At 39.3% G+C, this 14,719-nt stretch overlaps 1 protein-coding gene across 2 annotated transcripts in view; it reads left to right on the forward strand.

Moving 5' to 3' along the window:
- LOC311614564 (G-protein coupled receptor-associated sorting protein 2-like) overlaps window positions 1-14,719 on the forward strand; it is a 37,143-nt gene that overhangs the window by 6,658 nt on the left and 15,766 nt on the right. The window lies entirely within an intron of this gene.

Genomic DNA, 14,719 nt, shown 5'->3' on the forward strand with positions numbered 1-14,719 from the left:
GTTGACTATTTCTTGTACTTTTCCTACTTTTGTGCATTTCCTCATACTGTTCACTATGTTGCAATGCCCTTATAACCTTTTTCTGCCTATGGGGAAACTAATTCATAATTTAAGCTCAGTTAAAATGCCAGATCTTTTTTGAAGTCGTCTCCAACACACTTATCTTCCCTTTCCCCACGTTGAAATTAATAGCTCCTTCTGCATTTCCAGAGGGGTTGTGTTTTTGTTTGTTTGTTTTGTTCCTCTATTTTAGCATGTCTGTCTTTATATCATGTCGTGGGATCTTAATTTTAAGTTTGAACTTGTGTTTAGGGACAGTTAGTATAGAGGGGGAAGCTTAGGTTTGAGAGTGTCTGACTCCAAAGACTGATTTTTTTTATTATGTACAGTAATAATAATTAACATTTACATTTATTGAAGTGCCTACTATGTACCAGATACTGTTCTACGTGCTTTACTTGTATTAACTCATTTAATTCCTAAAACAGTCCAATGGAGTAGATACTGTTATCCACATTTTACATGTGAGAAAGCTGAGATACTGACTGGTTAAATAACTTGACCAAGCTCATTGAATTTGTTTTTGTTGTTCCTCTATTTTGTTCCTTTTGAGATTCAAACCTTTGCATTCTGAATCTGGAGCTAGCATATGTGACCACTTTTTAACTCTGTACTCCCACATAGCTCCTAGTAAAGTACATTGCCCATCCCAAATTTAATTTGTGTGTTGGTAACGCCTGACCCTTATCTTTTTTGTGTGTGTGTAGACCACTTACTTCTGCCTTACCTTCATTTCCTACCTAAGCATTTGTGGTTTATCACATTCAACATGTTATTAAATTTGCCTTTTTATTGTGATAAAATACATAATAAAGAAATTGACATGTTATAAAGTACATAACAAGAAAATTGGCATGTTAATGACTTTAAGTGTACAATTAATTGACACCATCACTACAGTCTATTTCCAAAACATTTCATCACCTGATGAAGAAGCTGCGCAACCATTAAGTAACTAGAGGCCCAGTGCACGAAATTCGTGCACAGGCTGGGGGGTGTCCCTCAGCCCAGCCTTCACCCTCTCCAGTCTGGGACCCGAGATCGGGTCTTAATGGGCAGTTGGACATCCCTCTCACAATCCAGGACTGCTGGCTCCCAACTGTTCACCTGCCTGCCTTCCTGATTGCCCGTAACCGTTTCTGCCTGCCAGCCTGACCACCCCCTAACCACTTCAATGCCCGCCTGATTGATGTCTAACTGCTCCCCTGCCAGCCTGTTTGCTCCCAAATTCCCTCCTCTGCCGGCCTGACCACCCCTAACTGCCCTCCCCTACAGGGTTGATCGCCTCCAACTGCCCTCCCTTGCAGACCTGGTCCCTCTCAACTGCCCTCCCCTGCTGGCCATCTTGTGTTAGCCATCTTGTGTCCACATGGGGGCAGGATCTTTGACCACATGGGGGCAGCCATCTTGTGTGTTGGAATGGTGGTAAATCTGCATATTACTCTTTTATTAGATAGGATTGAGGCCTGGTGCATGGATGGGGGCCAGCTGGTTTGCCCTGAAGGGTGTCCTGGATCAGGGTGGGGGTTCCCTTGGGGTGTGGGGCGGCCTGGGCGAGGGGCCTGAGGTGGTTAGCAGGCCAGCCACACCCCCAGCGACCCAAGTGGAGGCCCTGGTATCTGGAATTTGTTTACCTTCTACAATTGAAACTTTGTAGCCTGGAGCGGAACTAAGGCCCCTGCTCATTCCATGGCTGCCGCCATTTCTGTTTGGATTTGTTTATCTTCTATAATTGAAACTTTGTAGCCTTGAGTGAAGGCCTAGGCCAGCCAGGGCAGGTGGAAACCTTGGCTTCCTCCATTGCCGGGGGCAACCCTAGCCTGTTCTCTCCAGCTCCGTGGCTGCCAACATTTTTCTTGGGATTTATCTTCTATAATTAAAACTTTGTATCCTTGAGTGGAGGCCTAGGCCGGCCTGGGTGTGTGGAAAGCTTGGCTTCCTCTATTGCCAGGGAAACTCAAGCCTCTCAACTGTTCTTTGTGGCTGCAGCCATCTTGGTTGGGGTTAATTTGCCTACTCACTCTGATTGACTGGTGGGCATGGCTTGAGCGGAGTGATTGTTAATTTGTATATTACTCTTTTATTATGTAGGATAATTTCTCATTCTCCCCTCCCTCTAGCCCCTGGTAATCACCAGTCTACTTTTAAGTAGAATCATATAGTATTTGTCCTTTTGTGTCTGGCTTATATCACTTAGTATGCCATTTTCAAAGTTTATCCATGTTGTAGCATGTTTCAGAACTTTATTCCTTTTTAAGTTTTTTTTTAAATTGTTATTTATTGACTTTAGAGAGAGAGGAAGGGGGGAGAGAGAGAATGAGAGAGAGAGTAATATTCCTATGTGTGTACACCACATTTTGTTTACCATTCATTTGTTGATGGACACTTAAATTGTTTCCACTTTTATGAATAGCACTGCAATGAGCATTGGTGTACTGTTCGAGTTCCTGTTTTCAATTTTTTTTAATATATCTAGAAGTAGAATTGCTGTGCTATATGATAATTCTATGTTTAGCTTTTGGAAGAACTGCCAAACTATTTTTCACAGCAATGGCACCATTTTACATTCCCACTCAAGGGTTTGTTTAATAGTCTATTCTTTTCCCATTGAATGGACTTGACACCCTTGTCAAAATCAATTGGTCCTAGACATATTGGTTTATTTCTGTACTCTTAATTCCATTCCATTCATTTCTATGTCTATCTTTATTCCAATGGGGGGGGGGGTTGATTACTATAGCTTTGTAGTAACTTGAGAAATCAGGCAGTGTAAGTGTTCCAAAGTTTCTTCTTTTTCAATATTGTTTTTGTTAATCTATCTCTTTCCATTCTATATGATTTTAGGATCAGCTTTTCCATTTATACAAAAAAAGCCATTTGGATTTTGACAGGGATTGCATTCAATCCATAGATTGCTTTGGAGGTATTACCATCTCAATAACATTAAGTCTTCCAATCTATGAATACAGGATTCTTTTCAATTTATATAAATATTTATTTTAGCAATATTTTATCTGTCAATGGACATCTTGGTTGTTTCTACCTTTGGCTATTGTGAATAATTCTGTTAACAACACTGGTTGTATAAATATCTGTTTGAGTCCCTGCTTTTGGTTATTTTGAGTATATAACTAGAGTAGAATTATTAAAAATAGAATTATCATATGTTTAATCTTTTGAGGAATTTCCATACTGTTTTCCAAAGAAGCAGCATTTTACGTTTCCACCAGCAGTGCACATGGGTTTCAATCTATCCTCATCCTTGCCAACATTTGTTATTTTCTGTGTTTTGACCAGTTTGAATGTATGTGAAGTGGTATCTTGTGGTTTTGCTTTGTATTTCCCTAATATCTGGTGATGTTGAATATATTTCCACTAGAGGCCCGATGCACGAAATTCTTGCAAGGGGCTCGGCCCTCGCAGCCCTGGCTGCCTCGGCCCTCGCAGCCCCGGCCTCATCTGGAAGGTTGTCCAGATGGTCTTTCCACTGTTCAGCCGTTCAATTGATTTGCATATTGTGCTTTTATTATTATAGATTTGCTTATTGGGCATTTGTATGTCTTCTTTGAAGAAATGTCTATTCATGACCTTTGCCCTTAAAATTAAAACTTTAAAAATAGGTTTGTTTGGTCTTTTGTTGTTGAATTTTAGGAGTTCTTCATGTATTATTGATATTAACCCCTTATCATATGATTTGCAAGTATTTATTCCCATTCGGTGGAACTGTCTTTTCACTTTCCTGAAATGGTCTTTTGATACACAAAAGTTTTTAATTTTTAAATTGGAGTTTTAAAACTCCAATTTATCTATTTTTCCTATGTGTTTGTTTTTTTTCATATCTAATAAATCATTGCCAAACCCAATGCCATGAAGTTCTTCCCTATGTTCTAACAGTCTCAAAGTTTTAGCTCTTAAGTTTGTCTTGGATCCATTTGAGTTAATTTTTGTATATGATGTAAGGTAAAGGTCCAAATTCATTATTTTGCATGTGGTAATTCAGTTTTCCCAGTCACATTTTTTGAAAGGAATGTTTATTTCTCATTGAATGGTCTTGGTACCCTTGTCAAAAACCATTTGGCCATTTATGCAGGGGTTATTTCTGGGCTATCTATCCTGTTTCACTGGTTTATTGTCTAACTTTTTGTCAGTACAGTAAAACCTCGACATAATAGACTAATTCAAGCAAGGGAAGCCCATTAAAGCCAAAAGTCCGTTATGTAATAAAATAGGTTTTCCAAATAGGTATGTTAAAAATGTACAAATTAGTTAGTTGACCTGTTTTTACTTATTTAGACACGTTTCTGTAGTGAAAATTAAGTATTGATTTCACAGAAAAGTTTTCTATGTGTATTACTGTAACTTTAAATTTATACTGAAGAAGTCTAGTAAATGTGTACATTCACCAGTCACCTCAAGTAAACAAATGCATGCAGCTGGGACATGGCTGAACATACAAGGGAACATTGGCCAGCATGCTTTCAAATTGCTGTAGAAAGTCACACCAGGTGACAACAGAACTAATTACCAAGTGCAATGCTTTGTGATCACATGCTAATCATTCACTGAACATTGTTTGCGAATGGTGACTCTCGGATTTAAATATGTAGACTGTAGTTGTAGATATGTAATATTTATTTATTTTGTGGAATTACAGCAGTATTTTTCAAGCTTATGACCTGTTAAAATTTAGCTAAAATTTGTTAAAAGTAACAGTGAATTAATAACAAAAAAGCTGTTAATTTAACTGTAAGCAAATCTTAGTTCAAAGCATTTTAAAATGAACGGGGTGTGAATCTTCATCTATGACTTACGGACTGGAAATTTTGTCTTTTAATACGAAATCCACTAAATTGAAGTCCACAAAATTGAGTGTTTACTGTACCATACTGCTTAGATTACCGAAGTTGTTGTAACAAACTTTGTATGATATTGTGATATGTAAGAAATATGCATATATTTGGTCATCCCAATGACCAAAATATACTTCTCATATATAGTTTCTATTTGTCCACAGTTCCTGGCTGAAATGGTTGAAATTTCCTGAGTGATAAGAGTAATAGGGGCTTATTTTGTCATTATATTTTGTCTCGTCTTTAGTTCCTGAAATTTACTTCAGAGCCACTGAAGTAAAATGGGTGTCTTGTTATTTATAGCAAGCCCCTTTCCACTATGACTGTGTTTATATTAATGGGGTGACTTTTGGAAAGCACCTAAAGATGATAGCTGATTGGCTGAGGAACCAACTATGTGATTACAGGTTGAAACTTTCAGTCCAACCACCCCACCACCAGCTCTTAGGAAAGGAGAAGGGCTGGAGGTTGAATCAATTACCAGTGGCCAATGATTTAATCAATCCTGTAATAAAACCTCCATAAAAAACACACACACATAAAAAGATAGGGTTTAAAGAGCTTTTGGTTTGTGAACATGTGTAGATTCTGGGATAGTAGAGCACTGGGAGACAGCATGGAAGCTCTGCACCTTTTTCCCATACCTTGCCATATCTCTTTCATCTGGTTTTTCCTGTGTTATATCCTTTGATCATAAACCAGTAATCTGGTAAATAAAATGTTTCTCTGAGTTCTGTGAGCCACTAGCAAATTAATCAGACCTAAGGAGGTGGTCATTGGAATTTCCTATCTGGGAGAAAGCTGCATCCCCAGCTCTCGCTCTGATGCCAGACAGTTCAGTTTCTCCCTTTACATCTCTGGTGCCTTTCAAAAGCTGCTCCCCCGATGCTGGAGCTCAGAGAAGTGAGTCCAAATACTAGTAAGTGCATGGACCCTTTAACAGGAACTGTCTGGGACTCCAGCATCCTTTTGTCTTACTCAGCCTCAATCCCTGCTGGTTTATGCAGTCAGAAGTTACGGAGGCTTCTCTTTCTTTCACTGGAACCCTGGGCTGGGGGTATGGTGTGGTGCTGGAACCCCCTCATTCCTCAGGGGGCACCTCTGCAGCTGAGATATAGTCTACATGTGAGTGTGGACTAGCTCATTCTGTGTCTCTGCCCCTTCTGTGAGTCTCGATATGGCTTCTTTATTTCCCTAGTTTTAGTACTTCCTTTAGCCGGATTTCAGGTGGTTCTGAATGATGGTTGGTTGTTATGTACTTTAGTTGTAATTTTGATGTGGTTGCGGGAGGAGGCAAGTACTACATTTACCTGCACTCCCATCTTGACTGGAAGTCTATTCTTATATTTCAATATTGTGTTGGCAATTTTTTTTCTGCCCTTTTTTAAATAAGCGTTTGAATAATTTTTCAATATCCACAAAACTTTCTTGGATTTGAAATCCAAGCAAAGTTGAGAAGAACTGATGTCTTAACAATAGTGAGTCTACTTATCTATAAACATGAAGTGCCTCTCCATTTACTTTGATCTTTGATTTCTTCCATCAGTGTTACTTAGTTCATGTAGTATATTGTAGGTTTTGTGCATATTTTGCTATTTTATACCTAAGTATTTTATTTTTGGATGCAGACATAAATGTTATTGCACTTTTAATTTCAAATTTCAATTTTATTCCTGGTCTGTAGTGGAGAAATTGATTTTTATATGTTAAACTTGTATCCTGAAACCTTGTTATAATTGCTAATTAGTTTTATGAGTGTTTTGGTTGATTCTTTGAGATTTATACATACACAATCTTATCATCTGAGAACAAAAATAGCTTTATTTCTTCTTTTCTAATCTGAGTACCTTTTATTTCCTTATCTTATTCCTTTAGTTGGGATTTCCAGTATGATGTTGATTAGAAGAGGTGAAGAGAGTTCTTGAGTTACCTAGTTCTTGATATTAGTGTGAAAGCACCTACTTTCTCACCATGAAGTATGATGTTGGCTGAAATTTTTTTTTTAGCTTCTCTTTATTAAGTTGAAAAAGCTTAAGTTGAGATTTTTTAAAAATCATGAATAGGTGTTATATTTTGTCAAATGCTTTTATTGCATGTATTGATGTGATTGTGTGATTTTTTTTCTTCACCATGTTATTGTGATTTGTTATATTAATAGATTTTCAAATGCTGAAATGAGCCATTTATTCCTGGGATAAATCCCATTAGTTATGATATATATTTTATATATTTTAGAGTTAACTCATTAATGTTTGTTGAAGCTTTTTACATTCTTGCTTTATGATATACTAGAGACCCAGTGCACAAAATCTGTGGACTCAGGGGGGAGGGGGTCTCTCAGCCCAGCCTGCGCCCTCTTGCAGTCTGGGAGCCCATAGGAAATGTCCAACTGATGGCTTAGCATTGCTGCTGCCGCTGTGCTCGCCAGCCGTGAGCCCAGCTTCTGGTGCACTGACCATCAGGAGTGCACCAGAAGCCGGGCTCCTACATTGAGTGTCTTTCCTCTGGTGGTCAGTGCACATCATAGCAACCAGTCATTCTGCTGTTCTGTCAATTTGCATATTAGCCTTTTATTATATACCCGATTTTGGTATTAGGAAGTATTACCTCTGCTATCATTAGTAGAGAGTTGGTATAATTTCTTACTGAAATATTTGATAGAATTCATCAATGAAAATACCTGAGCCTTGCACTCTCTAATTTAGAAGTTTATCAATTATGATTAAATTTCTTTAATAGATATATATCTATTTAACTTATATATTTCCTTTGTAAATTTTGTTACATGGTGTCCAGGAATAACAGGAAAATAATGAAGCTTGTCCTTTTCAACTTGGTTACCAAATATGTGCATAGAGTTGTTTATAATATTTATTACCCTTCTAATGTTAATAGATTCAATTGTGCTATGTCACCTCTCTCATTTCTGATATTGATAATTTGTGTCTTCTCTCTTTTTTCTCAGTCAAGATAGAGGCTTATCCAGTTTTCTAATCTTTCCAAAGAACCAACTTTATTTCAGTTGATTTCTCTATTGATTTTCTGCTTTCAATTTCACATGAATTCTGCTCTAATTTTTATTCTTCGGCTCAATTTAGATTTAATATACTCTTCTCTTTCTAGTTTTCTAAAGTGAAAGGTTATCTTTTAAATGTAAGATATTTTGTCTTTACTAATATATACATTCAAATGTATAAAATATCCAACTCATTTTTGCTTTTTTTATATTCCTGAAATTTTGAAAGTTGTATCTTTATCTTGATTCATTTTAGAATATTGCTTTAAATTTAGAGTTCTTTCACCCATAAGTAATTGGGAAATGTGGTGTTTAATTTTTCAGTATTTTGAGAGCTTGCAGTTATTTTTCTATTATTGACTTCTAGTTTTATTCCATTGTAGTCTGAGAACATATATTGCATGATTTCTATTGTTTTAAATTTGTTAAGATACAAAATGTGGTCCATCTTGATGTGTTCCATGTAAATTTGAGAATTTATATCATGCTGTTGTTGGATGACATAGTCTATAGATGTCAATTAGATCTAATTGATTGTGCTGTTCAATTCAGCTGTGTCTTTACTGATTTTCTGCCTGATGGATGTTTCAGTTACTTTTAGAGGAGTGTGGAGTTTACATATCATAGTGGATTAGTCTATTTATACAATTCTATTAGTTTTTACCTCACAGATTTTATTTCTTGTTTATGGGTTGTTGTGTTTTTTTGTTTAAACAATATTTCTCATACTTCTGGAAAATGGAAAGTCTACGATCAAGATTAATATAAAAAATAATATAATAAAAACACAAAGTAAATAATTATAGACTGTTAGTAAACCATTTCTTTTATTATTCAAAACCCATTTGGAGCAAGCCCTAGCTGGTTTAGCTCAGTAGAGTATCAGCCTGTGGATTTGTGCTAGGCCAGCACAGCCAAGGGTTCGGCGAGCCTGAGGGAGGGCTGGTGAAGGATGAAGAATAAAGACAGACAAAGAGAATAAGCTGGGTCTAGGTGGATCTTCTGTGCCTGCGGAGGCCACAGAACAGATCCAGACTGCAAAGCTGATGCTTTATTTATTGTCAGAGGCTAACAAGGTAATTTACAATGTTCTTACTTGTTTTGGCAGCACTTGCTGCCCCTCCCACAGCCCATTAGCTACCCTGGAAAGATCAAGGGAGCAGTCACAAGATCAAGCTTTATGCTTAGAGGACTGTGCCCTCTAAGCTGGGACTTGTTTGGGACTTCACCAGCAGGTCAGTCCGAGGCTTAACTCTATAACCGCTCCCTACATGGATTGAAGGGTCTCAGGATAGATTCCAGTCAAGGGTACATGCCTGGGTTGCAGGCTCAATCCCTAGTAGGGGGTGTGCAGGGGGAAGCCAATCAATTATTATTTCTCATCAGCAATGTTTCTAACTCTCTGTCCCTCTCCTTTCCTCTGTAAAAAAAAAATCAATAAAAATATTTAATAAAAAAAATAAAGTGCATAAAGTTGTTTATAATATTTCTTTATTATCCTAATCCAAACTTGAAAAAGCCTGTATAACTTTTATTTTCATTATTATTTTTTTATTGATTATGGCATCACATAATTGTCCTCATCCCCCCATTCCCATCCTAAACCCCCCCCTTCATATGCCCCCACCCCCCTGTTGTCCATGGCCACTGGCTAGGCCCATTTGCATGCACTCAAGTCCTTTGGTTGATCTCTTCCCCTTACCCCCACCCTCCCCTACTTTCCCTCTGAGGTTTGAGAGTCTGATCTCTGCTTCTCTTTCTCTGGGTCTGTTTTTGTTCATCAGTTTATGTTGTTCATTATTTCTTCTAGATGTGTGAGATCACGTGATCCAAGAAATACCCTTGTAAGAATCTAAACTGCGACAAGCCATAATAGTTATGCTGAGAGGCAAATGAATCAGTCTGTAATGAGTTCCTTTGTGGGCCAACAGTTCTTTTGAGTCCCAATTTCAATGTCAAATAGTTCCTTATGTGTACATGTCAGCCGTGATATTTCAGATCTGGTTGGTGGACAAATGGTGGTAATGCAGGTCCAACCATCTCTGGTTTGGTCCTGGGCATCCTTCAGCAACACGCAGCTGCTATCTGCTGGTATGGCGAGGCATCATCAGCATCTTCCATCTCTGAATTGTGTCTCTTCTGTCTTCATGGCTGGAGCACTTCTGTCTATTCCTCTCTGTTACAGGATTCCAGATGGTCTCGGAGTTGTTTTCTGAAAATTTACAAATATATTCTCGACCAAAAGTTAATAAAGGGATATTTTCTTTAAATTTGACTTGGGATTCTTTTTCATTTTTTTCCCCAAATAATTTTCCTCTGGCTTGTTTTGACACCATGTGTGTATTTTCATGGGTATCTTGCTGTTAGCATTTCGAATGAAGGTTAATTTTCTAAAGTACAAATTTTTTAGATGTAAATTATTCTCAGGATATTTTCCCTTACATGATATTCTTCTACTGTCACCCCCTTTTTTAATTTAAGTAATAGGAGACTTTTGGAAATTTTATAATGTAGTCTTTATAGCTTTTACATTTTAATTATTTGTGCTACACTATGACTGCTTTAGATTCATAACATGTTGTGCAATTTTACCATGAGACGCTCTGCCAATAAGAATTTTTGTTAACACTTTAGGAACAGCTTTTTGTACAGTACAATCAGTTTTTCTATAATATTCATTTATTTCCATTAGCCATATTAATTTCCTCTGAGAAATTGGCTACTATTCATCTATCAAACTTAACACTCTAGCAACAATCTTATTTACCATGTGTGTATTAGTGGAATTGATTATTTGTCTTCTTGTGAAGGGCCTGAGCATTCCTGCTACTAGGCTGGACTTGGATATTAAAAACCCTCTTGCCCACACTATGGGTATAAGACCTCTCAAACAAGTCTTGTTGCTGTAAGTCAAGTCTCTGTCTGTTACCTGGATCCCAATTTGAGCTGTGCATGGGAAGCTATAATAAAACTTTTAAACCCTCTTCTGTGAGATTAAAATACTTGAATTATACTAATCTGACTTGATCCAGTGATATAACCTAAACTACTTAAGGAAGTAAAACGATAGTGTGTACTTACATGCTTTCCATAAATAATAATTTTCTTATGCCTCATATATTTATACTCTTTCGTTAAGGCATACACACTAAGGCATGCATGTCAAACTCAAAGGCTAACATGGGCCAAATAAACAAGGTTTACATTTATGTGGGCCACAAAAAAACAAAAGCTTCAATTTTTATAGAAATGTAGGTTTATTTAGATAGAGACACGCTGAATATAAAGGGCTGAAATAATTGAGTAATTGTTAACATAAAAATAACATTTTTTTTTTTTTATATATATTTTATTGATTTTTGTACAGAGAGGAAGGGAGAGAGATAGAGAGTTAGAAACATCAATGAGAGAGTCATCGATCAGCTGCCTCTTGCACACCCCCTACCGGGGATATGCCCGCAACCAAGGTACATGCCCTTGACCGGAATCGAACCCGGGACCCTTCAGTCCCCAAGCCGACGCTCTATCCATTGAGCCAAACCGGTCCCGGCAAAAAATAACATTTTAATAAAAATTAATTTTTTTCGCCTGGACCAGTTTGGCTCAGTGGATAGAGCGTCGGCTTGGGGACTGAAGGGTCCCGGGTTCGATTCCGGTCAAGGGCATGTACCTTGGTTGCGGGCACATCCCCAGTAGGGGGTGTGCAAGAGGCAGCTGATCGATGACTCTCTCTCATCGATGTTTCTAACTCTCTATCTCTCTCCCTTCCTCTCTGTATAAAATCAAAATATATTTTTTTTTAAAAATTAATTTTTTTCTTGAACATTAACTTTCCAGACACTGAATAACTGCACAAATTAATAAGTGTAATGCAAATAAACCTATTTTTCTTGTTCTCCAAAAGTGAAATATTTCCTGTTGTGCATACCAAACAAGTCATTACAAGACTAATGACATGGCAATCGACTGCTAAAATATTCGCTGCTACTATTAGTGGAGAGAAATGGTGTGCCTGTGTGTAAGGTGCATAAGGGAAATAATTGCAACATGATTATAGTAATCAGTCATTAGTGAACATTGTAGTTTGTTATTAATAATCCTATTGTATATAATAAAAGCTTAGGTGGCATCACACCCTTACGTGACATCATCACTAGGTGGCTGGCAGGAGAGGGCAGTTGTGGGTGATCAGGCCAGCAGGGGAGAAGGCAGTTGGGGGCGAACAGACCTGTAGGGAAGGGCAGTTGAGGGCAATAAGGCCAACAGGGGAGGGTATTTGGGGGCAAACAGGCCAGTAGGGGAGGGCAGTTGGGGGGCGACCAGGTCTGCAGGGAAGGGCAGTTGGGGGTGACTGGGCCTGCAGGGGAGGGCAGTTGGGGGTGACTTGTCCTGCAGGGGAGGGCATTTGGGGGCAACCAGACCAGTAGGGGAGGGCAGTTGGGGGCAATTGGGCTGGTAGGGGAGCAGTTAGGCATCAATCGGGCCAGCAGTGGAGTGGTTAGGGTGCAATCCGGCTGTCAAGCAGAAGTGGTTAAGGGTAATCAGGAATCAGGGAGGCAGGCAGACAAGCGGATAGGAGCCAGCAGTTCCAGATTATGAGGGATCGGGCCTGAACCAGCAATCGGATATCCCCCGAAGGGTTCCAGATTGGAAAGGTGCAGGCTGGGCTGAGGGAATTTTGTGCACTGGGCCTCTAGTCCTACTTAATAAAAGCCTAATATGCAATTCAACCAAACAATGAAATGACTGGTTGGCCAGGGGCAGGGCCGGCAAGTGGGTGGCACCGGGCCAGCCAAAGCGGGTGCCAGCAGGCAGAAGGACAGAAGGCAGTCGGGGTGGTATTGGAAGGGGCCGTTGGGGGGCAGGGCCAGCTGCTCACTGGCTGGTGCTGTCCTCCAATCAGCCCACGGGCTTCCCTCAGAGGGAGGCCAGACTGCTGCTTAGGCCCGCTCCCCGCAGGGTATTGGCCTAAGCCATCAGTTGGACATCCCTCGCGGGTCCCTAGTCTGTGAGAGGGCACAGACTGGACTTAGGGATAAAAACATCAAGGATGAGAGAGAATCATTGATCAGCTGCCTCCTGATAAATTTTCATGCACTCTGCCTCTAGTCCTATATAATAAATGCCTAAGTGGCATTGCATGGCAACATCATCACAAGATGGCCACGTGCACAATGAAGGAGGGGCCCAGCAGCCATTCCATGTGGTGAAGCCTGGGGGTCCTGCAGCTCTGCTGGCAGTGGAGCAGTTAGGGAGTGATCAGGCTGGCAGGCAGAAGCAGTTAGGGGCAGTCAGGCTGGCAGGCAAAAGCAGTTAGGGGCAATCAGGCAGGCAGACAAGCGATTAGGAGTCAGCAGTCCCAAATTGTGAGATGGATTGGGCCTAAACCGGCAGTTGGGAGGTCCCAGATTGGAGATGGTGCAGGCCGGGTTGAGGGACACAAACACACAATCTCTGCACGAATTTTGTGCAATGGGCCTCTAGTTATATATAACAGGATACTGTAAAAATTAAGTCACGAGATTTTTATTAAAACATTTCTTTCATACCATTATATTGGCTGGGCCACAAAAATATTTGTTGTGGGCCACAAGTTTGACATGCTTGCACTAAGAGTTGTTATGTCTTTGATTTGATCCATTATCATTTTTAGTGGGATCTTTATTCCTGATAATTTACCTTCCTCTGAAGTCTGCTTTGTATGAAAATAATAAAGCTTCTCCAACTTTCTTTTGGGGGTGCTAAAAGCATTATGTTGTTAATTTCAGACTTGTTCACCACTAAAACAAGTGACTTTTGTTTTTTAACCTTATCCTCTAAACTTGTTAAAATGTCTTATTAGTTTCAGGAGTTTTTTGTTCTTTCAGATTTTCTACATACACAATCATGTCATCTGTGAACAAAGATAGTGTTATTTCTTCTTCCAATCTGTAGTCTTTTTATTTCCTTTTCTGGTCTTAATGCATTTGCTATGAATTCCAGTATAATGTTGTAAAGGAGTAGTGTGAGGGAGCATACTTGACTTTTTCCTGATCTTAATAGTAAAACTTCTAGTTTCAACCATTAAGTGTGATATCAGCTATAGAGTTTTTGTAGATATTCTTTTATCAGGTCAAGGAAGTTACACTCTCCCTGATTTGCTGAGCCAACTTTATTCTTTTACATGTGGATATTTAATTGTCTTAGCATTGACAGGATTTTTATTTTATTTTTATTTTTATTTTATTTATTTTTTTTAAATATATTTTATTGATTTTTTTACAGAGAGGAAGAGAGAGGGATAGAGAGCTAGAAACATTGATGAGAGAGAATCATCGATCAGCTGCCTTCTGCACACCCCCTTCTGGGGATGTGCCCGCAACCAAGGTACATGCCCCTGACCGGAATCGAACCCGGGACCTCTGAGTCCGCAGGCCGACGCTCTATCCACTGAGCCAAACCGGTTTCAGCAGGATTTTTTTTTTAATGGTGATTGAATTCCAGTCAGTGGAATATGAGTGAAAATTATGTAGGCATTTCTTGGCTGAGGGTTTTAAGGGGCAGGTGGACTACGTCTACTCTTTTCCCCCCTCTATTTTGCTGCTGGACACAGGCTGTGATGGTGTCCCATGGCAGTGATGCAATAAGTAAGTGATGACCCAGCCAGTGTGGCTCAGTGGCTTAGTGTTGACCCATGAACCCGGAGGTCATAATACAATTCCCAGTCAGGGCATATGCCCGGGTTGCAGGCTCAATCCGGGGGTGTGCAGGAGGCAGCGGATCAATGATTCTCTTTCATCATTGATGTTTTTAT

Source organism: Pipistrellus hanaki, assembly GCF_964339955.1.
Source record: "Pipistrellus hanaki genome assembly, chromosome: X".
Classification (NCBI taxonomy): domain Eukaryota; kingdom Metazoa; phylum Chordata; class Mammalia; order Chiroptera; family Vespertilionidae; genus Pipistrellus; species Pipistrellus hanaki.